The 25,831-nt window shown below is 44.0% G+C and overlaps 1 protein-coding gene and 1 pseudogene across 1 annotated transcript in view; both read right to left on the minus strand.

Moving 5' to 3' along the window:
• The window catches only part of ASIC2 (acid sensing ion channel subunit 2), an 894,111-nt gene that overhangs the window by 273,762 nt on the left and 594,518 nt on the right, over positions 1–25,831 (minus strand). The window lies entirely within an intron of this gene.
• On the minus strand, positions 18,570–18,956 carry LOC121169715 (annotated as a pseudogene).

Here is a 25,831-nt window from a genome sequence, read left to right on the forward strand (position 1 = left end):
TCTCTTACTTCCGTGGCTTCTTTGAATCTTATACCCCTCCAGAGCAGGGACCTTGCTTATTGCCACCAAATCCCTAGCATCCATCACCACACCTAACATGAAGTAGCAGCATTTGAAGAATAATCACCAGATTAGGCATGTTTGAGCATCTTTTGAACATATAAAGAAAAGAAAACAAGGAAGAAGGGAGGCAGTGAAGGAGGAAGTTTTTCGTTGCTATTCCAAAAGGGTGACTCCTCAGCTTTGAAATTATTCACCTTACACAAGAAGACATCTGACGACTGCATCTGTGTGTCCACTGAAGTCATGTTAAGAAAAATCCTATTCTCCTAGTGACTTTGATAACAATTTCCGGAGTGAAATTTGCTTCTATTTCTTCTTGATTTAAAATCAGCAACCGTCTAATACATTGCTCCCTAAAGCACTTTTCTCCATAAAGGAAAAAATGTTCAGAAAAATCAGCTCTTAAATGCACCAATAATGGTGGGGGGAAAAATGAAATCACTAGTAAACCTTTACATTTTAAAAAGATATTTTTTTTCATTTCTGAAGCAGAGGCTCTTTGGATGGCTTCCACTGAGTTACCACAGAGCCCTGTAACGGGGGAAGGGCAGCAGCCTGTATCCAGGCTCTTGAGACTGAATTAGGAGCCCTACTTCTCAGTGTGGGGAAGTGTGGCTTAGAAAGGTAAAGTGCTCCACTAAAGGTCATAAAATAAGTTCATTCTGGAGTAGGAGGCAGTGACCTTGCAAAGTAGCACTGGAAAAGTGTAGAGAACCACTTTTCTGCTGCACATGTCTTTCCAGGCTTTGCTGGGAGGGAGAGTTTGTAAAGGAAGAATGACAGCAGCGGGGTACACCTAAGCCCTTCCCTGTGTTCCTTGCTGTGTGGCCCTGGCAGCTACCCTTCAATGCCCATGTGCTTCCTCTGCAAGCCTGGACTGTCTTGTCTTCACCTGTAGGTCAGCTGGGCCCTGCTCTGGGAGTTTGTGTGTTTTGAAATAAGAAGAATTCAGAGAAAAGTTGCCACGGCAACAGGGGAGCTGCGTCTGCTGCCATCTCAGGTGCTCTTTGCTCTGCACGCGCCAGAGGTTTTGCACATTTGCTTCCCATCTGGGCTTTCCAAGTTCCCAGGCGCATGCTGGGGGGATGTTAATGCCACTCTTCCTCAACTTCCCCGTTCCTGGGCAGCCTGGACTTTGGGCATTATCTGCCACCAACCTCCCTTAGGAAATGGCTGGAGACAGTGTGGGGATTGTTGGCTCTTTTTGTCTCCTTTTCTCACTAGGTAGTACACACATACATCTCAGAGCGAGAAGTGATTGTGGAGATTGTTCTGGCCCGATATTCTCATTTCACATGTGGGGAAACTGAGGCACAGAAAGTGACGATGACTGGTTGAAAAACACTGTGAAAGACCAGAAATGGAGCACAGAGCTTAGGGTTCTTTCTGTAGCACCTATTATTTCTCTGGCACAAGGCAGCAGGGTTCTACTTCCCATCCTTGCTTCTGGCCTGGGAAGCAGCCAAGGATGACCCAAAGCCCTGGGATTCTGTACCCACGTGGGAGATATGGAGAAAGCTCCTGGCTTCTGATCAGCTTAGCTCTATCCATTGGGGTCATTTGGGAGTGAACCAGCAGATGGAAAAAATCTTTCTTCCTGTTTCTCTTCTCTGTAAATGTGCCTTTCAAATAAAAACGAATACATCTTCAAAAGAAGAAGAAAAAGAAGCAGCAGCAGCAGCAAGTTGCAGCAGCTGAATGGCATTAGCCATGGCACTTCCCTTCGCTAGGCTTCAGTTTTCCGTTCTGATAAACAAGGGGTTGGACTTAATCATCTATGACTCTGCATTGTTTACAGAAATACCATAACTTATTGATGACTCAAATTGGAATAGGGCTTTCATACCAAATCCTATGGTTCCACTGAATTCTTGATATCTTTACAGAAGTAATGGCTTTTTTTTTTAAAGATCTGATCAATGGCTCAGCCATGAAGATTCTTTCATTACAGTGTCTGAGTTGGTTACTGTCGCAGACCTCATAGGTCTTCCTGACTCCAGCACAACTGCCCAAGTTCAAGTCATGAGTGTCTGCTACTGTTAACCAGCCTATCAACTCCTTTTGCCAAAAAGCCATTCACAAGGTACCCACTTGTCTGAGAGCCAGAGGACCCTTTATTCAATATTTATTAATGGGAAAGCCATTATCCCTCTTGGCCATTAGCTGTAATGACAGGTTTATGCCTGGTGACCTCTAAAAAACATCTTTCATGGTCTGAAATTCCAAGATATCCCATTAGCAGTCAACAGATAGCAAGTATAGTAGCTAAGTTCAACAAGGGGGAAAATCTTCTACTCATTTGAAGTTTAATTACAGCTCAGTCTTGGGAACATGAGCACTGGTGTGACAAGACTCACTCAATGAGGGCTGGAACAACTGTTCAGCCAAGACAGGAGGAGCAGAGAGACAACTACAAGTTAAGTTCAGGTTGGTGAGTGAAGGCAGGTTGCAGTGGGCAGGTGGGGCCTGAGATCAGGCTCAGCAGCCAGGTTGGCAGGGATGTTCTTAGGAATCAGAGACTACTTCTGGCATGCTGAGCCCCACCCCCACCCCAACCCGCACCCCCATGATGGTAGAGGAGATACCAAAGTTCAGTAGTGGAGCCCTGCTTTTGGCTGCCATGAGAGCAATTTTGTCATCTCCTAAGTGATATTAAGTTTAGAGGTGATCTTAGCTGCCTAGAGCTCACTGTCTTTATCTCAATGAAATACCAAGTTTTAAACTAGTTCTATGATTATAGAATTCTGGAGGAAGGCCAAACTCTCACAGACAGCACTGCAAGTTACTCATTCTTTCTCTCCAGCCTCACCTCCTTCCTTTTTTACTCTCTCCAGCTTTCTCATCCTTTCCGGATACTCTAAGCTACTCTTACTTCTTCAGAGGTTTATGAGTTTACCACAGCTTGGTATTTCTATGTAGGCTGTCTTCTCTTTATCCTTTTCTATTCTCCTAGCCAGTGCCTATTGATGCTTCAGAACTCAGCCCAACAGTCACCTCCTCTCTTCCCTTAAATCTAGATCAGGAATCTTTTCCTAATTTTCCCCTAGCTCGCAGCATTCTCTTACAATAAACACTAGATTTTCTTCATTTGATCGATTTTTCACTAGAAACACAAGTTTTTTAAGGGCAAGGATCTTTATCTGTATCTTTAAAGTCTAGCACAGTGTAATTGTCAAGAAACATTTTTAAGTGAACATAGGGATGACAAATTTAAAAGAAAAAATGCAGCGTTCAAGACATAATTATGGTATCGCTATCAGCACTGAGCAAGAACAGAATTGAGCTCTAAGTTCTTGAGAATCTGCACACCTGGTTAATAAATGAAAATAAGAAGTGTTTACAACAGGCAGAGTAAAAGATGGAGGTGGTAAATGTATACACTTTCAGTGTTTTATGGATTAAGCATTCCTTTGTTTAAAAACTCAGCAAACATGCACAACCTGGGTGTTGGGTACTCTGGGGAATCCAAGAGCTCAGTCAGCCAATGGATGTCCACCAGGTCCTCCTTAATTAGCAGTGTTGCATGGTAATGATGTGTGAAGGGTGACTTTTTGTTGTTTCTTTGTTGTTTCTTCATGCTGCCGAATCCATGGTGTTAGCAAATGCATTCAAGGAGGTGAGCAGAGCAGGCAGAGGCAGAGAGGTTCTGAGATGAGTGTGTAGCAAGGCAGAAAAGAGACAGAGTGAAAGTGTGTAATGCCCACAGCATTGAACTCTACAAACTCCTTTGGGGAATATTCTATTGTAAGGATGGCAGTCACTCAAGTGCTGGGGGCACTATCCCTCTGGCATTTTGCCTCTCCCTTGAGTGGCTACCACTTTGATCTACCTGTAGAAGATTCTCACTGAAGCAAAATACAAAATGCCCTAGGGGTTGAGCTGAGGCAAGTTCTCCAGAAAAGGTTAGAGTAGGAAGGGTAATTATACTTTTGCTATCCTAGGTTCATCTCCCCAGCGATACAAGGGCACCCACTCCTCTTTGTTTTTTGACTCAGCTGTGAGCCAAACCAGAAGCTTCTTTCAGTTCCAGTTTCACTGGCACAGGCCTGGCTTTTCACTAAAAGCTAAGGGAGACTGACAAAGACCAGATTACCACCATTGCTGACATCCACCAAACAACAACAACAAAAATGTCATTGAGAAAGAAGACTGTTGAGTCTTGTCCATAGAATGAGGTCCCCGAGAATATTCTTCGGTGTTCTTTCAGTGGATATGTCAAGTACTTGCTTCAACCAAACCTGGGTGTTCTCGACAGCTGCTGAGCTGTTGGCCTTAATCTATGTCACTTTCTACTTTGCATCTTACAGTTGGCCCTTGTGTGTCTCACTTCTGGATTCCTCCCCTCTCCAAAGATTCCTGTTGCTTTTCTGGTCACCATATTTCCTTCCCTCATCTTTGGCAGTGGAGCGCTATCTTCGGCTCTTACCAGCTTCCCCACTCTGCTCTCTTTCACCCACCTTAGCTCAGATCCTTATGCCATGGCACAAATTTCCCACAGGGAGACCTTGGAGAGGAGCTGGGCGCCAAGCACTTGCTGGTCTAGTAAGGCAGTGTACTCACCTAGACCTTTATCATTCACAGTCCCATGACCTCTCTGCTCTTCAGATGGAGAAAGTCACCTGGAGAGGCAGTGGTCAAGGTCCTCTGTCTCCCCATGAAGATCATCTCTACTGGTGAACATGACAATGGCAGCAAATGTAAAAACATCCCAGGGAACCAAGATACCAAAATGTGATAAGTGTCCTAACCAAAGTCTCCCAGTTGCTGAGATTCTTGGGGAGTGTTGGCGAGAACCTGCCACAGTCTAGACTTCCCCAGAACAGCAGACCCAAATATGGAAAAGGCCTGTAAAAGTTAAAAGTGATGCATTTCCTAGGTACCTGAATCCACTTTAAAAATGAGCTGGATGCTTTGAGAAGGTGATTTATGAGCCTGAGTCACCATTTTGGAAAGGACCCAGAGGGAACAATCAGACAATGTCAAGTCCTTGCTCTTCCCTTGCTAGTTCTGTGTGACTGCAGACAAGTCACTTTGCCCCTTGGAAGCTTCCTTTCCTTCCTCTGTCAATGGGAGTAGCTCTGGTCTGCCTGGCCTCCTCCCAGGACTGTTGTGAGGATCAGATGACATAAAGCTCTGGAAAATGCTTTAAAAGATAACTGAGCACATGGTGTGCCATGAACTAGGCACTCTTTCGGTGTGTTCTTCACAGTCCTGTAATAGAGAAGAGCTGCCGCCCATGTGCCAAGGTCATAAGCCAGTAAGGGGACTCAGCATTCCAGCTCAGATTTCCTGCTGCTGAAGCTAATGTTTTTTTTCCTGGAAGCATGATCACTACTATTGTCATTGTTATTGATTATACCTCTTTCATGATCCATCTCGGGAACCTATTATTTTTACTAACATTTATTTATTTATTTGAAAGGTAGAGGAGCAGAGAGGACAGAGAGGTCATTATTGGTTCACTGCACAAATGATCTCAATGGTTGGGGCTGGGTAAGGCTGAAACCAGAAGCCAGGAGTTCCCTCCTGGTCTCCCACATGGGTATAGGCCCATTAGCACCTGGGAAATCTGCTGGAGTTTTTTTTTTTCAGGCACATTATCATTGGGCTGGATCAAAAATGGAACAGCTGGGATTTATATTAGTACCTATAGAGAAGACCAATGTTACAAGTAGTACCTTAACCTATTATGCCACAGTTCCAGCCTCAGCAACTCAGTACAAAATATGTTGAGGTGTTTGGGTACCAAGGAAGAAGGCTGTTTGGTTCTCCGTGTGATCTCTCACTTTTGATCCCATAAGCCCCATTTCAATCAAATTAATTAGGTTTCTACAGCTCTGTTGCCCCTGGAGGTCTTGATTTCTAAGACTAAAGACTCTGGGATTGCAGGGCCAGAAACGATGCTATCAATGGAGCTGAAGAGAAGACAATTGATAGCATAAATGAGGCAGCAACCCTCAGGACAGCCACCTTGAGAAGTGCTAATGGGAGGCTCAGTGGCTCCAACCTGCAGGGGACAAAAAAGCAAGCCACATGCAGGCAAATCCAGCCCAGACAAGCTACCTGGAATAGACTGAGCAGAATTTCCACATGTTCTCCCTCCTACAATGCTCCATAATTGTCTTTTCTATCCAAAGTACAACGTCCCACTGTAAAATGGGCAACCTAGCAGCGCTGGCAAAATGAGGCATGCATGCCACCCTTTGCTTTCAGACAAATTAGCCTGGTGCATGTGGATTCTGGCTGCAGAGAATCAACAATGATTACTCAAAGGGGAAATGTAAAGGCAAGTGCAGGGCCCTCATTAAGGGCAGCGCTCCTGCTGGGTGAAGCTGGAGAGTGGGAGGGGTCTGGCTCCTTTGCAATCAAAGCCCAGGCAAAGCAGTGTTGCTCAAGGTCCCTGGCACATCTCTGCAAACAAGCTGGGTGGGAAGCAGGAGGCAGGAATTCTGGGCCTCTAAGCTGGAGAAAAGCTCAAAAAGCACAAAGCAGATCTTCTGACCAGCACTGGGAAACCCATCTTGGAACCAGATAAATGCCAGAATCCCAGCAGGTACCACAACAGGGTATAGTGAGAGGACTTGGGACAGGATCCCAGCCCTGCTGTGTCTCTGTCACTTGGGCCAGCACTTAGCCGTGTGTGTGTACACATACATGCAAGAAGCAAACACTGCCAAAAAAAAAAAAATAGGAAAACAGAGGATAGGAGGGTCACACTATGCAAATCATTTCAAAAAGTACAGCAAGAAGCGAGTCGGCCTTTTTGAGCCTGATGAGACTCATATTAAAACCTCCAGAGGCTTGGTTGTTTGCATCTTGACTTCCCCAGTTGCTCATCTATGAGACTCACATGTCATTTGTTCTCCCTGCACTTTAGATTTTTTACCTGTAAAATGGGCACAATCCTATGACCATCAGGGCTGGCAAAGGGAATCAAATTGTGTGATATATTTGAAAATCCCTTGCACACTATGCATAAACTGTAAAAGTTTCAGAGGAAGAGGGTGAAAATGTTAGTGAAAAGCAAATTTCACAGCAGCATGTGCTTCCTCTTTGTGGCAATGAGGTGTGTTGGGACTCTAATCCCCAGAGATTATGCCTTAGTGTTGAGGAAGACTGGTTCCAGAGTCTCGAAAATCATGTGTGAATTAAAAAGTGAAAGCTAAAGTGACGCGTGCTTATGTGTGTATGTGGGGGGAGGGGCTGCATAGGAGCAGATGTTGGGTGGTGATGCCTAGAAGATCTTTCTGTCTGTCTTTTCCCAGGTGGAGGTAAGAGGAGTAGCCCCAGACAAAGGCTCTGGCGCTGGGAGAAACAGGACCAGGAAGAATATTCTTAGGAAGAACTCATCCCCCAAGTTGACCCTTTCTGCCTCTCCTGAAGTTGGAATCAAACTAGAAGAGATGGTGTATGGACTGAGCCAGCTCAGATAATTTCCATCTGCAGTATCTATTTTCTTGAGAGTATGCTGAGATCCTGGTGGGAAGAGAGCTCTGAGGTGGTGATCACAAGGATCATGAATCAGTACCTGTGGGTCTGGCACAATGACTCCCCTTTCAAGTGTGGGGATCTGATCTGGGTGCTAGCTTGTATGACAGCTGCTCCAATTCCCATCCAGTTCCCTGCTTGTGGCCTGTGAAAGCAGCGAAGGATGTCTCAAAAGGTTGGGACCCTGTACACATGTTGGAGACCTGGAGGAGGTTCTTGGCTCTTGGCTTTGAATTGGCTTAGCTTTGGTCATTGTAACCACTTGAGCAGATGGGAGATCTTTGTCTCTCCTTCTTTCTGTAGATCTGCCTTTCCAATTAAAAAAAAAATCTTAAAAAAAAAAAAAAGAATCAGCACATGAAGGCACTCCTGTAGAACTAAGCTTAGCATGTTCAAAGAGAAGGGAGGGGCAGAGGGGCAGGTGGGGTAAAGAGTAGCAGGGGCAGACCCTAAATTTATTACAGGCCTGAATGGGTTGTAAATCTGCCTAACAAAATTGACTTCTTAAAAGATATTAGAGAGCTGTTTAAAAACACCAACCTTTGCCATGATTAGATGGCAAACTATTGGAATGTTGTTAGCAAGTGAGTGCCATGATATGGCTTGAAATGTTTTGGAAGATTTACTTATGTATTTTGAAGGCAGAGTGATGGAGAGATGGTTAGAGAGTGAGGAAGAGAGGCAGAAAAGTATTTTCCATTTGCCGACTCATTTGCTATATATATATGGCTGCAGCAGCTGGATTGGTCAGGCCAAAACCAAGAGTCTGAAATGCCATTGGACCCTCCACATGGTGGTAGAGATCCAAGTACTTTCCCATGTGCATTAGCAGAGGGCTGGATCAGAAGCAGAGCAGCTGGGACTTGAACCAGTACTCCAATACAAGATGTCAACATTGAAAGTGGTAGCAGTGACTTAACCTGCTGCATTATGACACTGGATCATTTTGGCTGCTGTTAGAGCATACTATAATGGTGGCCCGAGCCCTAGTAGAAGCAATAGATGTGGTGAGAAGCAATCAAATTCTGAAAATATTTTTGAGAGTAGAGCTGTTTGTTAATTTAAGGCGTAAAAAAAGGATGAAAAGCGAATCAAGAGTTTTGGTCCAAATAAATGAAAATGTTGAGTAGAGATTTTCTAAGAAGGAGAAGACCAAAGGATGAAGAGATTTGGATGTAAAAATAAGAACTTGATTACAGACACAAGTGTAAAATGTCAACCTGGCATATAAACGGAGGTGTTGAACAAACAGTTGGATTTATGAACCTGCATTCAGATGATGTTAAGGCTAAAGACATACATTTGGGAACTGTTAGTATATAGTAGCATTTAAATCCAATAGATAATGAAATGCACTAAGTTTAAGAAAAAGAATCTGAGTTTGAAACACTCTGATGTTCAGTGACTGGAGAGGCAAGGAGAATCAATAAATGAGACTCGAACGCATGGCCAGTGAGCAAAAGGAGAGTCAAAAATATATTGTTTTGGAGTCAGGTGAAGAAAATGCTTCAAGAAGGAAGAAGCAGTTAACTGCAGCAAATGCTTCTGATGAAGTCAAACTGAGTTCTGAACGACAATGATGGAATTCAACAATGCAGAGGTTGCCGACCTCCTTGACAAGAGCTATTTTCATCAAGTGGTGGTAGGGTGGTGAATTGCTTCAGGAGAAAACTGGGAAGAGCAAAAGACACTAAAAAGAAGGTATGAGTTTTGATGTCAAAGTACATACATAGATGAGATTGCAGCCACAAAAGGAAATAGAATCAAGAGAAAGAATACATTACTCTTCTTTTTAATGGAAAAATTATAGAGTATGCTTAAGGGCATAACTCAGTAACTAGAGGAAAATTGATGGCATAGTAAAGAGAAGGTTTAGTTCCCAGAACAATTTTTGGAGTTGAGAGCCTCATTTGTGGGACCTCTTATTAACTCTGGATGTCCTCCAGTTAGGCTCATCTCTTAGAGGTGTGTGGGACTCAAAGGAGAAATTAGAAGAGAATGGATGCTCCTGATTTATGATGTGGCCAGAATCAAACTTGTAGGAATGATGGAACTCCATCGTGAAGAGTAGTGGTGGTGATAGCTCCTAGGCAGTGATGGGATTTTCCCATCTGGACAGATAAAAGAGTGAATGGCAGAAGATATGGGCATGAGGGTTAAGGGTTGACTTCTTAATATCCAGTTCTATGCAGAGTCTCGGCATGTAAGTTTATTTCCTGAAAATATTTCCTGAGATTCTACTAGTAGTAATTGCGGGGTATTTCTTACCATATTAACTTTCTCGTGGATTATGTCTATCAACTTTGAGTAATACACACACACAGAAACACACACACAACCTTAAAGGCAATGGAGAGAAATCAAAACTGGAGAATAGTCTGCATTTGTAGAAATGGAAGAAAGAAATGGAACTCAATGACTTTTTCATTTCTGATTTTTTAAAAATTATGTTAATAGCAGGATATAGTTAGCAGTGCTTCATTAAGAAACAAACTCAGGTAGAAAACCATTAGACTCATTGGCTAAAAGAACCATAGAGCAGTATTTGGAATGAGCCCAGCTTCTTGAAAGTGGAAGAAGAGGGACATTGCAAAGCAAAGAATCATAGAGGCAGGGCCCTAAAGTTGGCATATAAATTTTGTCCAATCCTTTTGATGACCCTTGAACTATACAGGGACAGGCCATAGTCTAAACAGGTCAAGTAAGGATGAAAAGAGCTGATCCTGTGATCAGGGATTTAGTAATGCTCTCCTGGAGTTCTTGGTTCAAGTACTGACTCTTCTGACCCAGCTTCTTTTCAATCTGCACCTCAAAAAGCAGCTGCTGATGACTCAATTACTTGCAGCCATGCCACCCACATAGTTTCACACTCCTAGCTTTGGCATGGTTCACCCCTGGCAGTGGGCATTTGGGGAGTAAATGAATGAAACATCACTGTCCCTATACTCTCTGTCTCTAACTTTCAAACACAATGAAAATTTAAAAAATAAAACAAAGAAAAACAAAAGAGCTGAACTAGGAGTTTAAAAAAAAGATTTATTTATTTATTTATTTTCTCAAAACACAAGATTAGACCATGGTGCGAATCCATGGGGCCCCTGGGCAACACCAGGTCAGCAGCTGAATGGGCAGAGCCCGGAGTGCTACCTCCCTTCTCCATAGTCCTCTTAAGGGGATGATGATACTCCTTGGTGGGAGCAGACTGGGCTGGCCTGTACTTTTGCCTTCTGTGCATGGTATGGAGGCTTTGGAACCAAGAGATCTGGCATCCAAGCTCATTTCACAGTTATGTGACCTTGAGCAAGTCCCTTTGTAAACCCTAAGTGACAATAGCTCCATCAGATATCGCCACAATCATGTCAGGGAATAGCACCTATAGGTGCTCTATTCTCGTCCTTTCTCTATCCCTGCCAGTTGAATGCTGTGGCCAGCAACTTTGCCTGAAAGGCTTAGGTGGTGACACTAAAGGGAGGCTCTTTCCCTCTGTTATTCATTGAATTCCTAGACAGAAAGCATCTGGACTCAGAACCCCAGAGGCTACCTCAGCTGGCTCTGAGGGTTGGCAGCTGCAGGCCCTGCCATGAATGACAGGTTTGTCTGCTGGCCCAGACAAGTGACCGCGGCTGTCACTGTGGGGCCTCCTTTCTGCCTCATCCCCCCTTCCTCCTGGCTCCACTCTGGGTGAACCTTGCTCTGTACTTCCTCACTTTCTGGTTTACCAAGCATGTGATCAGAGCTACCTCAAGAGGCAAGACAGCCAAATTGACCAAATGCACGACAAATTGGATTATAGAGCAGACTCTTGTTGAGGGTGGTTTTTAAATTAGCAGTGGCTGGAAATGAGCTGACTGGAAGGCAGCTAGCCTCAGAAAAAACACTGAAGAATCTTCATAACAGTGGCTGTTTCACTTCTGTGTAACTGTGTAATCACTTGATTTCTTGGGCTTTATTTTTGCACACCTGGGAAATGGCCCTGCCCTTCTCTGGATTTGGGAGGGCAGGGCAGGGAAGAAAGGAATTTGGAGGAGCTATCCACTGCAGTGGAATGGACACGGGATTTGGAGGATGTAAGTCAACTCTCTCACCTCTCTGGCATGACGTTTACACAGATTCAACATGTAAAGCACTGGACACAGGGCCTGAAGCACATCCCATCCATTCTTCTCTTTCTTTATTGGAAATCAGAATCCATGTTTTCTACATACTTGTCTGCAAGCAGGTTCACAGACACACATTCTGTAGGATATCTTTTAAGGGGTGGTGACTCCCCATGGCTGCTCTAATGCTCTCTGGAGCCCCTGTTACACATTTTAATGCCCTTTGACTCTTTTGGCTGCTTCCTTGGCATAGATTGGGCCAAACAGTTTTTGGATGATCAACTGTGGTAAATATGAGTCGCAGATTTTACTAACTTCGCTGTGGTTAATTGAGGGCATTGGCATTGAGGAAGAAAATGAGTGGCTCTTGGGTTGGTGATGGATCTTAAAGAAAATAAACCAAACTCATTCCATCCCATGGCCATCTCTTTCATTTTCATCCACAATTGAATCTAGTGTCTGGTACATAGCAGAAATTGAGTGTCTTATACACAGTAGGTCCATAGCATGAATTCATTAAGAATTGTCTACATGCTTATAGAAAGTATTTCAGAAGTCTCATGGAAAAAAAGAATGAAAACATTATTTTATTTTTGCCAATAAACACCTTTGAAATCCTTGCATAATATTTTTTCAAGATGTTCATTTTTCTGGGCCTAGTGTGATAGCCTAGTGGTGGAAATCCCTGCCTTTCATGTGTTGGAATCCCATGTGGGCACCAGACTGTGTTCTGGCTGCTTCACTTCCCATCCAGCTCCCTGCTTGTGGCCTGTGAAAGCAGTAGAGGGTAGACCAAAGCCTTGGGACCCTGCACCCACTTGGGAGACCTGGAAGAATCTCCTGGCTTGGCTCAGCTCTGGCTGTTGCAGCCACTTGGGAAGTGAACCAGTGAATGGAAGCTCTTTCTCTCTCTGTCTCTCCTCTCTCTGTAAATCTGCCTTTCCATTAAAAATAAATAAATCATTTTCATGGAATTTTTGAAATTCCTTGTGTGCATATATTTCAAAGTCTTTTGAACAAAAGGAAACATTGCATTTCATGGATTTTTTGAGGTTCTCTGGTATGTGAAGATAGTGATGTTGTCATAAACATTGTCCACGTGTATGTGATGTGAACTCTATCTCCAAGGTAGAGAGGATCTTTATATTCTACGGAAGAACAAAGTAATGAACTTGGGCAGACTGACAAGCCCCAGTGTACCACAAAGCTGGCTATGGTCAATTCTTGCCTGTGTCCAGATCCTATACTCTTTCCTCCAGGGGGCCCAGGTCAGCCTTCTCAATTTCAAATTCCTAATGTAGGGCCTGATGCAGTAGCCTAGCAGCTAAAGTCCTCGCCTTGCACATGCCAGGATCGCATTTGGATGCTGGTTCTAATGCCGGCGGTCCCACTTTGCATCCAGATCCCTGCCTGTGTCCTGGAAAAACAGTCAAGGACAACCCAAAGCCTGGGGACCCTGCATCCATGTGGAAGACCCGGAAGAGACTCTGGGTTCCTGGCTTCGGATCAGCACAGCTCCGGCTATTGTGGCAGCTTGGGGAGTGAATCAATAGATGGAAGGTCTTCCTCTCTGTCTCTCCTCCTCACCATATATCTGACTTTCCAATAAAACATAAAATAAATCTTTAAAAAATTCTAACATGGCAGGCATCCTGTCTTGGAAAGTGACTATGGCTTTTTAAAGGTCATTTATCTCCTTGAAACTCCATCAAGGGCAGGCATTCTCCAAAGGGTTCTTAAACTGCTGTAGGCTTGAACATGTGTCTGCATTTTTAAAAAGGTGAAGGAAGGGGCCTTTCCCAAGTGGCTCATCATTGCTGCTATTCTGTAGATTGGCATTCCTGGATGACCCTTTGGCCTCTGCAAGGATCCGTCCCTCTGTGTGAATAGATTTAGTGCTAAGTCTATTTAGTGATGAGCACCCCACAAATGACACTGTTGGCTGAGCCCCACACTGCACACTTGCCCAGAATTGCTCCAGCGAGGGAAACCTAGCAGAGAGACCCTTGGAGGGATTTGTATTTTAAAGAAAAGCTGGAATTGCTGCTCACAGCTGGAATGGCAGGCTCTGGCCCAAGAGAAGGAGGCTCGCGGCTTTCCCCAGCAGGAGTTCTGTAACACTTGGCAGCTGGCTGTGTGTTCTTTGTGCACAGAGAACAAGATGATGAACACTCGCTCTATCTGTGGCAGGCTCGTGTGGTTCAGAGAGGATTTATCGGCTCTGAAACCAAAGCATGCGATGTTATTTACTGGAAATGCCATGGCAAGAGCTCTCCTTCTGAACAAACCCAAGGAGGTCTTGCTCTGGGGTTTTGCATGGTAGGTGGGACCCTGCTAGGATCAGCTCCCTCTACCTTGGGGACCCACGCGTTGGGATCAGCTGCTTTCTTACCCTGTTGTCCCAACCTGCCTGCCTGAACTTCTTGACTCCCTGCTTTTGAATCTGCTTACCCAGGAGGGGTCCGTGGATGCTGGTCCTGGTTTTAATTTGACCCTGCCACTTCTGGTGTGTGCCTCAGGGTGGCACTAAAACTATGGCCTGGAAGGTGAGGCTCACATCACTTAGGGAGTTCGCATAGAAGATGCAGACTTAAGGGCCTGGCTCAGTATGGGTGTTTGAAATATCCTTCTTGTTTCTGTTATCACTAAAGTTATGAAGTGTAAGTCATGACAAAGTCAGGGCCAGGCTCAAATCCCAACTCCCCCGTAGATGAGCTGATTGGCCTCTAGTAAGTTCAATAAAACTCTCTGAGCCATGAATTCCTTTGCAGGAACAGGAACCAAACCTGGTTCCTAAGTTAATGTAAGGAGGAACCAAGGTGAGTTACAGAAACTATCAGGCACTGTTTCTGAATTTGAGAAATATTTTGCTGTGTACATTTGATTTGTGATGTGGTTGGAGCTCAAATGTTCCTTTGTCCCTTGCTGGGAAGTCATGTTAACAGTCAGTGGGATCTCCCAGGTGCTGAGTTCTTGTGTTACTGTGCTCTACCAGACATTGGGCTCTGCATTTGTCTTTCTTCTAGGACTCAATGTGGGATAAATGTCCTTGGTATGTCACTCTAATTCCTATCCCTTCACCCTTCTAAGTCCATTCTAACCTGCAGCATGGTATCCAGATGATGTATAACTCAGTTTCAAAATATGATGCAAAAAGTCACATATTTAAAACCAGAATCTTATTTCCAGTTGAATAGCATCAATAATGCCCAAAACTTATTTTTTTCATACTTTAAAGTTTTATTTATTGACCTTATTTGAATGGGAGTGAAGGAAAGAAAGGGAGATGGAGTGGGAGAAGGAAATATTGACCTATATTTCACTTATTGGCCTGTTTTCTAAATGCCCGCAGCAGCTGGGGCTGGGCCAGGTTGAAGCCAGGAGCCAGGAACTCCATCCCAGTCTCCCATGTGAATGGCACAGGACTGAGTTCTCGAGCTGTCATCTGCTGTCTGCAGGGTGTGCACTAGCAGGAAGCTGGATCAGAAGCACAAGTTGGATGTGGATCCAATATGGGATGGCAACAATCCAAGGAGTCTTTACAAAAATATTTGTTCATTTGAAAGGCAGAGTTAAGAGAGAGAAAGAGCCAGAGAAAGGTGTGTGTGTGTGTGTGTGTGTGTGTGTGTGTGTGTGTGTGTGTGTGTGTGTAACAGAAAGAGAGTGAGAGAGAAAGAAAGAGAGAAGGAGAGAGAGAGAAAGAGAGAGAATTTGCTGGTTCCCACTTCTCAAATGCCAGGCCATAGCCAGTAGCCTCACTTAGGTTTCCCACATGGGTTTAGGAACTCACATACCTGGGCCATCTTTCACCACTTTCCCAGGAGCATTAACAGGGAGGCTAAGTGAAGCAGTGGGTCTCAAACCAGCACCCACATGAGATGCAACACCACAATGTCGCCCTGAGTGATGCTTGTACCACTATAAGCCACAACTCCTGCCCTGATGCCAACTTTAACCAGTTATGATTGTTCCCAAGGACCCTGGAAATGCTCCCCACAGTGGATTGGGAGTATATCAGAAGGCTTGTGAAAGATGCTTCTCCAGATCTCAAGGGCTGTATCAGAGGCCTTCATCTCTGACGCCATATACAGAGCCACGGAGCAACAGAAACTTAGTTCCATCCTATGTGGCCCCACATGAGGCAATTGGAGGCCTCTGCTGTGTTCTGAACATTTACATTGAACCCTACTCTCACTGTGGTGGAATCAAGGAGAGGTGCCTTTAGAGGATGATGAGATCACTAAGTTTCCACCCTTGTGAATGGGAGTCCTGCTCTTCAAAGCAATGCCTTTCCATCATTGGGAGATGTAAAAAGAATGTGCCACCTATTAGAAAGAGGGAACCCTCACCGGACACTGAGTGTGCTGGCTCTCTGGTCTTGAATTTGCTCGCTCCAGGACCGTAAGCAATAAACTTCTGCTGCGTATCAATTGTTCTAAGTAGCCTTGTTAGAACAGCCTGAGTGGACTGAGAAGAGCTCCTTCCATGGGTTTATCATGCAAACACACTCTGTCAGGTGCTGTAATACAGAGGACATTGAAGCCCCCAGAGGCTAAGTAACTTATGAAGATCTATCCAACTAGTAATTTCTCTGAGGCGAGGGCTACCTCATTTCCGTCTGTTCTTCCCCAGTAGCAAACACAACATTAATGACACCCTAGGAACCTGATAAATGTTGAAGCAAATGAGGATAAACTATTTTTTTAAGCCACTAGTCTACTTTCCTTATACTTTCAGGTTTTTTGCTTTTCCCCAGATCTTCCCATATCTTTTTGTGGTACAAAGCTGTATGCCTGCAGTTCTCTGTATCCAGGGCATTTTTTTGTTTGTTTTTAAAGATTTACTTATTTTTATTGCAAAGTTAGATATACAGAGAGGAGGAAAGAAAGAGAGGAAGAGCTTCCATCCAATGATTCACTTCTCAAGTAATAGCTGGTACTGCACTGATCCGAAGCCAGGAGCCAGGAACTTCCTCCAGGTCTCCTAGGTGGGTGCAGGGTCCCAAGCCATTGGGCTGTCCTCGACTGCCTTACCAGGCCACAAGCAGGGAGCTGGATGGGAAGTGGAGCTGCCGGGGTTAGAGCCGGCGCCTAATGGGATCCCGGAGTGTGCACGGTGAGGACTTTAGTTGCTAGGCCACTGCGCTGGGCCCACCCAGGGTTTCTTCACCTAGCAAACTTTCATTTCTCCTTCAAGACCTAGACTAAAGAACACCTCTTTACTATGAAGTTTTTGATAGCCCCTTCAGGAGAGTTAGCATCTCCCATACAGGGTTCACAGATATTTATACACTTCTCTCTTGGATTCTAAGATTAGATGATATGGCATTTTCTTCCCTATGAGCAGTCTGAGGGACAGGCCTCCTTGGAATTGCCTGGAGGATCCACGTACAAGAGGGAAAACCATGCCTGCTGACTTGTCTTCACAGAAATGTCCCTTTGGCAGATTCACCTCTTTCTAGTCTGAAAACAGTATGTCCAGTTGCTGATGCCCAGCCAAGGATACATAGCAAACTGTCCTGAAGTGATTGGCAGCGCAGGCTTCACAGCAGAAACACATCCCAACATCAATAGTAAATTGACCTTTTGACTCATACTTTGCCCTTTTGTGAGTTTGACACAAGTTGATCAATTCTTCTATGTCTCACTGTCTAGACATCTAGAGACGAGGTCTGTTCAGCCAGCATTAGAGCCCCATCACAGACCTCAGTGCTTGGCCCAGTGAACTCCACGCATCTGTCAGTGACTCAGAGAAACACAATAAGCCTTTGCTCATCAAATTTGCAGATGACAAGAGAGTGGCAGGGATGGTGATTATAGTGGATGACAGAATCAGGATCCAAAATGATTGCAATAAGCTGGAACAAAGGGTCAACTCATTTAGCATGGATTAATAGCGGGTCCAAGTGCACAGGGGCTGGAGGGGGCGTGGTATGAGATTTGGCAGAAGTGTGTGGCACAGGTAGCAGCAAGCCTTTATTTATTCAGGACTTAGACCTGAGAAGTATATCTGGTTGGAGTGGAAACCAAGTTTGTGCTATTAAAAACAGAGATTTTAGAAGAAATGAAGATGGATTGGTATTGTAGTGTAACAGGTTAAGCAGCCACATCTGCACTGTTGGCATCCAATATAAACACAGGTTGGAATGCTGGCTGCTTCACTTCTGATCCAGCTCTTGCTAATGAGCATGGGAAAGTAGGATGAAGGCCCGAGTCCTTGGGCCCTTGCATCCATGTGGGAATTTCACAAGAAGCTCCCAATTTCAGCCTGGCCCAGTCCCAGTCATTGTGGCCAATTAGGAAGTGGATGAAAGATATTCTCGCTCCCTCCATCGTCTCGCTCATATACACATATTCAGACTTTCAAAATAAATAAAATAAATCTTTGAAAAGAGGGGATAAAGGAGGAGACTTTCCTCCTGGACTTGTCTGTGGTCAGACAGCATCTGCTTCCCACCTTTCAGGTGCTTCTTACCAAAGTGGTCCATATCCTAAATGAAGTGGTCTGAACCTGACAGTACTTAAGTCCAAGAAACTGAAAAACACAACCCTGTAGGATTAGAGCTGAAGGAGGGACATGATTACCCTTCCAAAGATCCAAGATTTTGTCACATTAAAGAGTGATTTTGTAAGGCTAATGGACAGAATTAATATTAATTGAGGAAACAGTCAGCCAGGCACAGCCCTGTTCTATTTAAGAAAGAATGTTCTAAGAAGTCAGTGCTACTCACCAGGGGAACAAGCTACACTGTGACATTGGGAATACTCCTTTAGTTTGATTTTGTTCCTGGGGTGCTAATGGGAGAGATTACAATGTTGAGAGAGGGATCGACTTCCAAGTGTAATCTTCACTTGACAGGCTAATTGTCCACATTATCCTTGTCTTCCTATTGCTTTCTTTCTTCTTCTTTTTTTTTTTAAGCAGAAAAGTCTTTATTGGGGGGACCCAGGATCTAGTCAAACAGGCCAAACCCCATGTTGTCCCCTGACTCTCCTCTTGTCTTCCGCTGCTGCAGGGGCCGCACCGGCAGCTGGTGCTGCGGCTCCCGGGGCAACAGACGTGGTCACAGCCCTACCAGTGGGTACACTGGCCAGCTTGCCGATGCCCTGGGTGATCACATCCTCGATGTTCTTGCCAATGAGCTCACTGACGACCCGGCTGAGCCTCTCGTCGTAGCCTCCATTTCCACACTGTCCAGGATCTTCCTGCTGTCCTTGGTGCTGGGCGACGCGTTGCCCCCAAGGGCTGCCAGCAGGTGGGAGGCGAAGTAGCACATGTCGGCAGCCTCCCTCCCTCCGTCCCTCGTGTGTCCTCACCGCCGTCTGTGGCGCAAAGCTTCCTATTACTTTCATAACACGAGCTGTCCCTGTCCTCAGGAGTCCAGGGGGAGGGAAGGTGAAAGGACAAGTGTGTATTGCGGAGACACACACTTGTGTGCATCTCTCCTTGCCAGGAGCAGGTCACTGTGCTCGGGGCAAGTTCTGTTCTGTAAGGTTCCTCATTTCCCCCATGCTAATAAATAGACTTAGTCCTCTAGGCCATGTCTAGTCTGCATCCCTGGAGTATTGACCCCAACCCTCCCACTTAAACTCTTTTGATATATGGGTCATTTGCATTTCAATATCATGGTGAGTCCCTGGAAGGCAGGACCAATAGCTCTCATCATGGTAAACACTGCTCTCATAGCATGATGACTATGGATGCATGCCCTGAAATCAGACAGACAAAAGTTCAAATTTCAGGCCCTTCTTCTACCCCTTATTGTCTGTGGGCTTGTGTAAGGTATGAATCTCTGAGACCCAGTTTCCTGGTCTGTAAATTACGGGGATGATAATAGTATCTCCTTTATAGATTGTTGTATTAAATAAGACATGCAAGTGATCAATACAGCAAGATGATCACGTGAGATATACACTCAATGCATATTCGTCACTGCTACTCTACAACTATAACATTAGGTTGTCACCAGAAGTGTCTGCTTGTCAGCTGGGATTTTCCTCCCAATACAGACTCCTTGCCTGTCTCTGTGGGTAAACTGGGAACTGTTCTTTTCAGCATCACTGCTTCCCCCGGATGAGCCGCATAGTTTTAAGCAGTGGCCACTGCCTCCTCCTCTTATCGTCCTTCTGCAAGACACTTTGACTTGGTCCCCACCTAACACCATTCTAATCCTAACTTTTAGATTTCTCTTATTTCAGGAGAAGCTGTTCTCTCATATGCCTTGCATTTTAATGACTTTCATTGCTCTTGCTCATTTTGATCTGTTTAATAACATGTTTTAAACGAATCCCTTGTAATAAAAGAATTTCATTACTAATGGAGACAGCTGTGTAATGCAGTGAGTTCATTAGTTTTACTTTTCTGATGAGGCCTGCTGGAGCCAAAAGTTTGGCAACTCTGCAAAGTTTTTTTGCAGTGAACACTGCCTGGGGAAGTAGGAGAAAAGGAAATTTCCAGTCCAGGAACAGTTCACAGGCTGCAGAAAGAGCAGAGTTTGTGTCTCCATAAAAAAGATGCAAAGAGTAGAAGAGTCCTTATCTTGTGAACAGCTGATGACTACAGGGGGGACGTCCGTCTCGATGAAGACAAGGTACAGTGCTATGAACAAGCAAGAGGCTCCTATGATGCTTGGAGACCAGGTTCACAGACATCAGCTGTTCCTACTGGAAGAGATAGTGGAATCCTCCCTCTCTACCTTGGCAGATGTCTATAATTATGCATATCACCCAATATTTAATGATCTAACACACTGACAGCAGGGTGACTTATTTGTCTCTGTATTCCCTGGATTTAGCCAGATTTGGCACAAGGAGGATGTTTGCTCTACTGAGATGAATTACTTTATTTTGCCCCTAAAGTCTCTCTATGCACACTTCAACATGTATGCAAATTTGCAGCTACCTTTAAATTGCTGACAAAAACGTCTATGAACTCCTGACCTCTAGAGACCTATCTGTATGACACGAACTATCAAATAGTTCATGGAAAATGCAATTAAAAATGAATTCATTTCCTGCAAAAATTTTTGAAATCTATGCATATGAGGGGGGTTATTCAGAAATATCACAAAATGTGCATTATGAAAAAACTATGCACAAATTTCCAAAGTTTGGTATCAAATACACATATCTTATAATTCTATTTTTTTATGATTTTTGAAGTACTTTCCTATTACCAAGTACCCATTTAGTTTCTCAATATGTTTGCATCTCATTCATCTTTGTAATGTTCTTGCAGTTGGATTTATCACCTTCTACACTGTATCCCTCAGACCACACTTGGAGTTCTTACTGGAGTACTACCTATTCCAGTAATAAAGTTGTACATTCAATGGAGAACCTTGGACCTATCCTTGATAGCTTCTCTACTTTTGTGAGGTACTCATTCTCCTCATTTTGCTAGTTTATGCATTAAACAGTTTAAATCCAGCTTCTTCTATCCTCTGACTGTGCCACCACCTACATCAAAGCTTCAGCTGTCCCTCACCTGGACTCTAGAGTATGCCCATCACTAAATCATTCTGTGACCAAGAGCAAGACTGATCCACCTCATTTTGCCACACTCCTGTTCTATTCCCTTTATTCCAAGAGAAATCTCAACGAGCTCCTTCGCATGATTATTGGGTCCTTAGCAAGAGCAACCCTTTAGATCTCTCTGGTCTCACATTTTTTTTTTTTTGCAGTGCCTTCAGATTTTCTGTCTCATCTTTTATTTTAATTCCTACAAGATATTAGGCTGATATTATCAGGCACTTGGGTTTGTATCCTCATGAAGACTTCTGAGTGTGAGTAGGTAAAAGACTATATTAAGTATTGCGTACAGTTTTGTTTAAATATTATTACAAAGCTAGGACACAGATTCTGTTGATCCTGATTTCATCGATTGCATTTTTTGAGAATATTAAGCCACTTAGGGAAGGACAAAGATTCAGCTCTGACCCAGTCCTTTAGGAACATGGCCAAACACAATGAGAGCATTTCCCAGCCCCTTTCACAGTCACATGTCCCAGAGAGCAGAAGGCCTTTCTTTCCTGACTAGGGTCTTGGTCTTGGGCCAAGATGGAAATGGCCTTCAGGAGCCCACACAGACCGGGCCTCACCTCTGCCCTCAGTGGTCAGCTCTCAGTGCTCTCCTTGTACCAAGCACCACCCCCCCACCCCATGGTGATGCTTCACAGACTTAGTATTTTAGCTTTTTCTTTTTTCCCTATTATCTCAGTCCTTAATAGCATTATCTAGTTTTGAGCTTTGACATCCACCTCCTCTTGAGTTTACCTTCAGTTACACTTTCACCCCTCTTACCTAACTTCTCAATGGTGATTCTCATGGACACATCAAGGTCAGTTATATCTAAGTTCACTTTGGTTATAAGAATACCTCCAACTGTCATTTATGGCGTTCATTGTATGTGTCAAGTCTTACAATAAGTATTTTATTTATGTTTTCCTATTTTACCTCCAGGATACAGCAATCACATTTTGTAGATGAGAAATTAAGCTCCGGGACATACAGTGCCTTATTTAATGTCTTATAACTAACAATTGATGTGTGCACTCTTGATTCCAAAATCTCTGCTTTTTAAACAATAGCTTAACAATCTTTTCCTTAAACTACTCTCTACAGACTATCTTATTTCTCTTCTTCCATTTCCTAATTTCTTCAGTGTCAAAAACATTGGAGTTAAAACATGCAATGCTGGGCCTGGCGCAATAGCATAGTGCTTCAAGTCCTCGCCTTGCACGTCCGGGATCCCATATAGGCACCAGTTCTGATTCCAGCAACTCTACTTCCCATCCAGCTCCCTGCTTGTGGCCTGGGAAAGCAGTCGAGGATGGCCCAAAGCCGTGGGACCATGTACCTGCATGGAAGACCCAGAAGAGGTTCCTGGCTTCAGATTGTCTTAGCTCCAGCTATTGCGGCCGCTTGGGGAGTGAACCATTGGATGGACCATCTTCCTCTCTGTCTCTCCTCCTCTCTGCATATCTGCCTTTCCAATAAAAATAAATAAATCTTTTTTTAAAAAAAATGCAGTGCTTTGGAACAATCTATTCCTTTGGATGTGTTGTTCTCTCTATCAGGCAGGCCTTTCTCCTCCCCCTGCCTCTCTCCCGTGACCCCACTGCTAAGATCATCATTTTCTCCTTATTGTCAATGGCTAGGTCTCTGTGAGCTCGAAACTGGCCTCAATGGTTTGATCTTTGCCACTAAACCTGAGGCTTCTAATTCAGAAGTGGTGTCAGAGCATTCCCCTGTGACCGCAGCAATCACCTGAGCTATCACATTTTTGATACCTGTGGGTATCTTCTTCATGCGTGCTTTATGGAACAGGAATTGTAAAGGCTCACCTTCACAGCTCCTGTCCTGGCAGCAGATGCCTGGTGGTTAATGATTCATCTTTGATGTAACTCACCTCTGTAAATTCCCACAGTGAATAAATTTCCCTTTGTTATATTTCTCAAATTTCTCCAACATTTTCTGTTTTCTCGGCCTCATGCAACATTGGAGTCTCTTGACCTCTTGTGTAGCCCATTGCAATTACCTCTAAACTAGCCTCCTGGCTAGTCCTTGCTCCTTGATCCTCTGTCCAGTTCATTTAGATGATTTCTACTCTATTAACATTGTCTTGTACACATCGATTGCTTGCTCGATGGCTCCCTGATGCCCACATAATAAAGATCAAGCTCCTGAGCTTGGCTTTCAATAACCTTCCCAATATGCCTTAATGTACCCTCCAGTCTCACAGCTACTGCAGCACTGTATAAATGGCCCACTGTAGCCAAAGCACGCAGCTCACCATGCTGTTAATGCTCCACTGAGCCCCATTTCCATGTCATTGCTCACACTGTTCCTGCTACTTGGGATGCTCTCCCTTCTTCTCTGCAAATATTTGAACTCCACCCCATCTTCACATTCCAGCTTATTTCTCTTCTCTATTTGACCTGTAGAAAATTTTCTCACCTGGTGGAAGAAAAAGCCTAAACTTTCCTGAGAGACACAGATTAGAAAATTCAGTTACTGAGTAACTTCTGTGAGTTGTATCACTTCTCAGGATCTGTAATAATAATTCCCACTTCAAAGAATTATGCAGAAGATGAAATTAGGGCTTATCTGACTTAAAATAGTTTGTATTTGGTAGCCTAAATCATACCAGTCAAGAATTTAGATGGAGCCAGGTGTAGATGGGAGTCTAAGGACTAGACTTGCCTTGATACTGCATCAAGAGGAAGAACATGCTAAGGGGTTAGAGAACCAGGGACCAAGCTTGACTGGGATGGCACCTTGATGACAGCAACTAGGCACTGCAGGGAAAGCTCTTTGCAAAGGTCAAGCCTTGGGTTTGAATCTCAACACTTACATGTCTTAGCTGTGTGGTCCTGGGCTAGTTATGTCACTTTTTGTGCTTCTCCTCTCATTTACAAAATGGGAATTACATACAGATTCCACTTGCTAGGGCTAATGCAACAGTAAGCGCATTGCTTATAAAGAGTTTAGATAGCTCACACAGACTGCACGCCTTTAATAAATGCTGTTATTTTCTATATGATTAATCTGAAAGCTCTATGGATTTGTCTTCATCCCTGGGTAAAGGAACTTTGAGTAAATGTAGAGAAAAATGTTTCACTAATCATCCCTGAGTGAGCTCAATGAGGATAGGGAAGACAGCCTCACAACATCTGTTACAGAGGGTAGCACAGGTGAGTATGGTGCTGCAGGAAACAGTTTGAAACTTGGTCACATACCAAAGTTTTAGAGCAGCAGCTCTTAGCTTTGCTTACAAGTTTGAGCTGTGTGATTTCAATGGGTGCTAATTCCTGGGCCCCATCACCTCTTTCTGATTCAATGCATATGACTGGGTCCACATTTGGGTAGTTTGGAAAATCACATCAGGTGAATCTGTTGTGCTTCCAGGGTTGAAAAACACTAGGCAAGGGATGGACCACCACGAAGGTCAGAACAGTGTAAATGGGCTGTGAACAGCTGGAAAGAAATGAAGAGAGTAGAGTAGAGCCAATGGAAGATGATCCTGGAGACAGGGCTAGAACTAGGTGAGGTACGTGAATTATGTGAATTGCCTCTTGAGGCAAAGTAAATGGAGAGTGAATGACTAAGCTGTGTATAGTGGTTACTCACCTTAGAGTCAGCTATGCCTGGGGCAGCCCCAGGGGTTTATACTAATGTGTTCTTTTTTTTCTTTGGGATGCTACTGTATGTTTTATTTGTGTGTGTGTGTGTGTGTGTGTGTGTGTGTGTGTGTGTGTGTGTGTGTGTGTTTGTGTGTGACACATAAATAAAAAGTGAAAAGACTAAATTCCTATTCTGACAGTGCTCTATCTGCCCATTACTCACCCATCCACTAATCCATTCATGTACAACTATCTATCCCTCATTCACACAAATATTCACCCAATAATAATATATTGAGGGTCTAGTATACATAGAAACTGGGTAAGTCCTTAAACGTCCCAATTGTTAGTCGCCTGTTTGTGCTTACGTCAGGAGTTCCACCTCTGGTATTAACTTACGATGTGAAAGATCAATTGTCTCCTTCTAGCTCTGGAATCAGCTCTGGAATATTGATGTGAAAGAATGTAACTTTTCTAGAGTAATGACTTTGGCAATATTAGTTTTATAATCTTGACAATGTTTCTTTTAAAAAAAAGATTTATTTATTGTTATTTGAGAAGTAAATTTGCAGAGAGGAGAGACAAAAATATCTTACATCTGCTGGTTCACTCCCTATATGGCTGCAATGGTTAGAGTTGAGCTGATGCAAAGTGAAGCCAGGAGCCAGGAGCTTCTTCCAGGTCTCCCACATGGGTGCAGGGTTCCAAGGACTTGGGCATCCTCTGCTGCTTTTCCAGGCCACAAACAGGGAGCTGGATTGAAAGTAGAGCAGCCAAGACTCAAATGGGTGTCTATAAGGAATGCCAGCGTTTCAGGTGGAGGATCAGCTTGTTACACGATAGTGCTGGCCCTGACCAGGTGTCTTTCCTTCCCAATGATAGTATCACAGTTTATACAATGGAACATTGGGTGGTGGGAATGATTCAATAAACAAATAAGCATGTAAAGCCTAACTCATTGTAGATGTTCACAACAAAACTAGAAAAGTCATGCGTAGAATTCATAGGATATTTAAATTACCTTCAGGCTTTTCATTTTTTAACCAATTGGAAGAGAATG

This window comes from Ochotona curzoniae, unplaced genomic scaffold (genome assembly GCF_017591425.1).
Source record: "Ochotona curzoniae isolate NIBS_2020 unplaced genomic scaffold, NIBS_Ocur_1.0 scaffold_2453, whole genome shotgun sequence".
Taxonomy (NCBI): Eukaryota; Metazoa; Chordata; class Mammalia; order Lagomorpha; family Ochotonidae; genus Ochotona; species Ochotona curzoniae.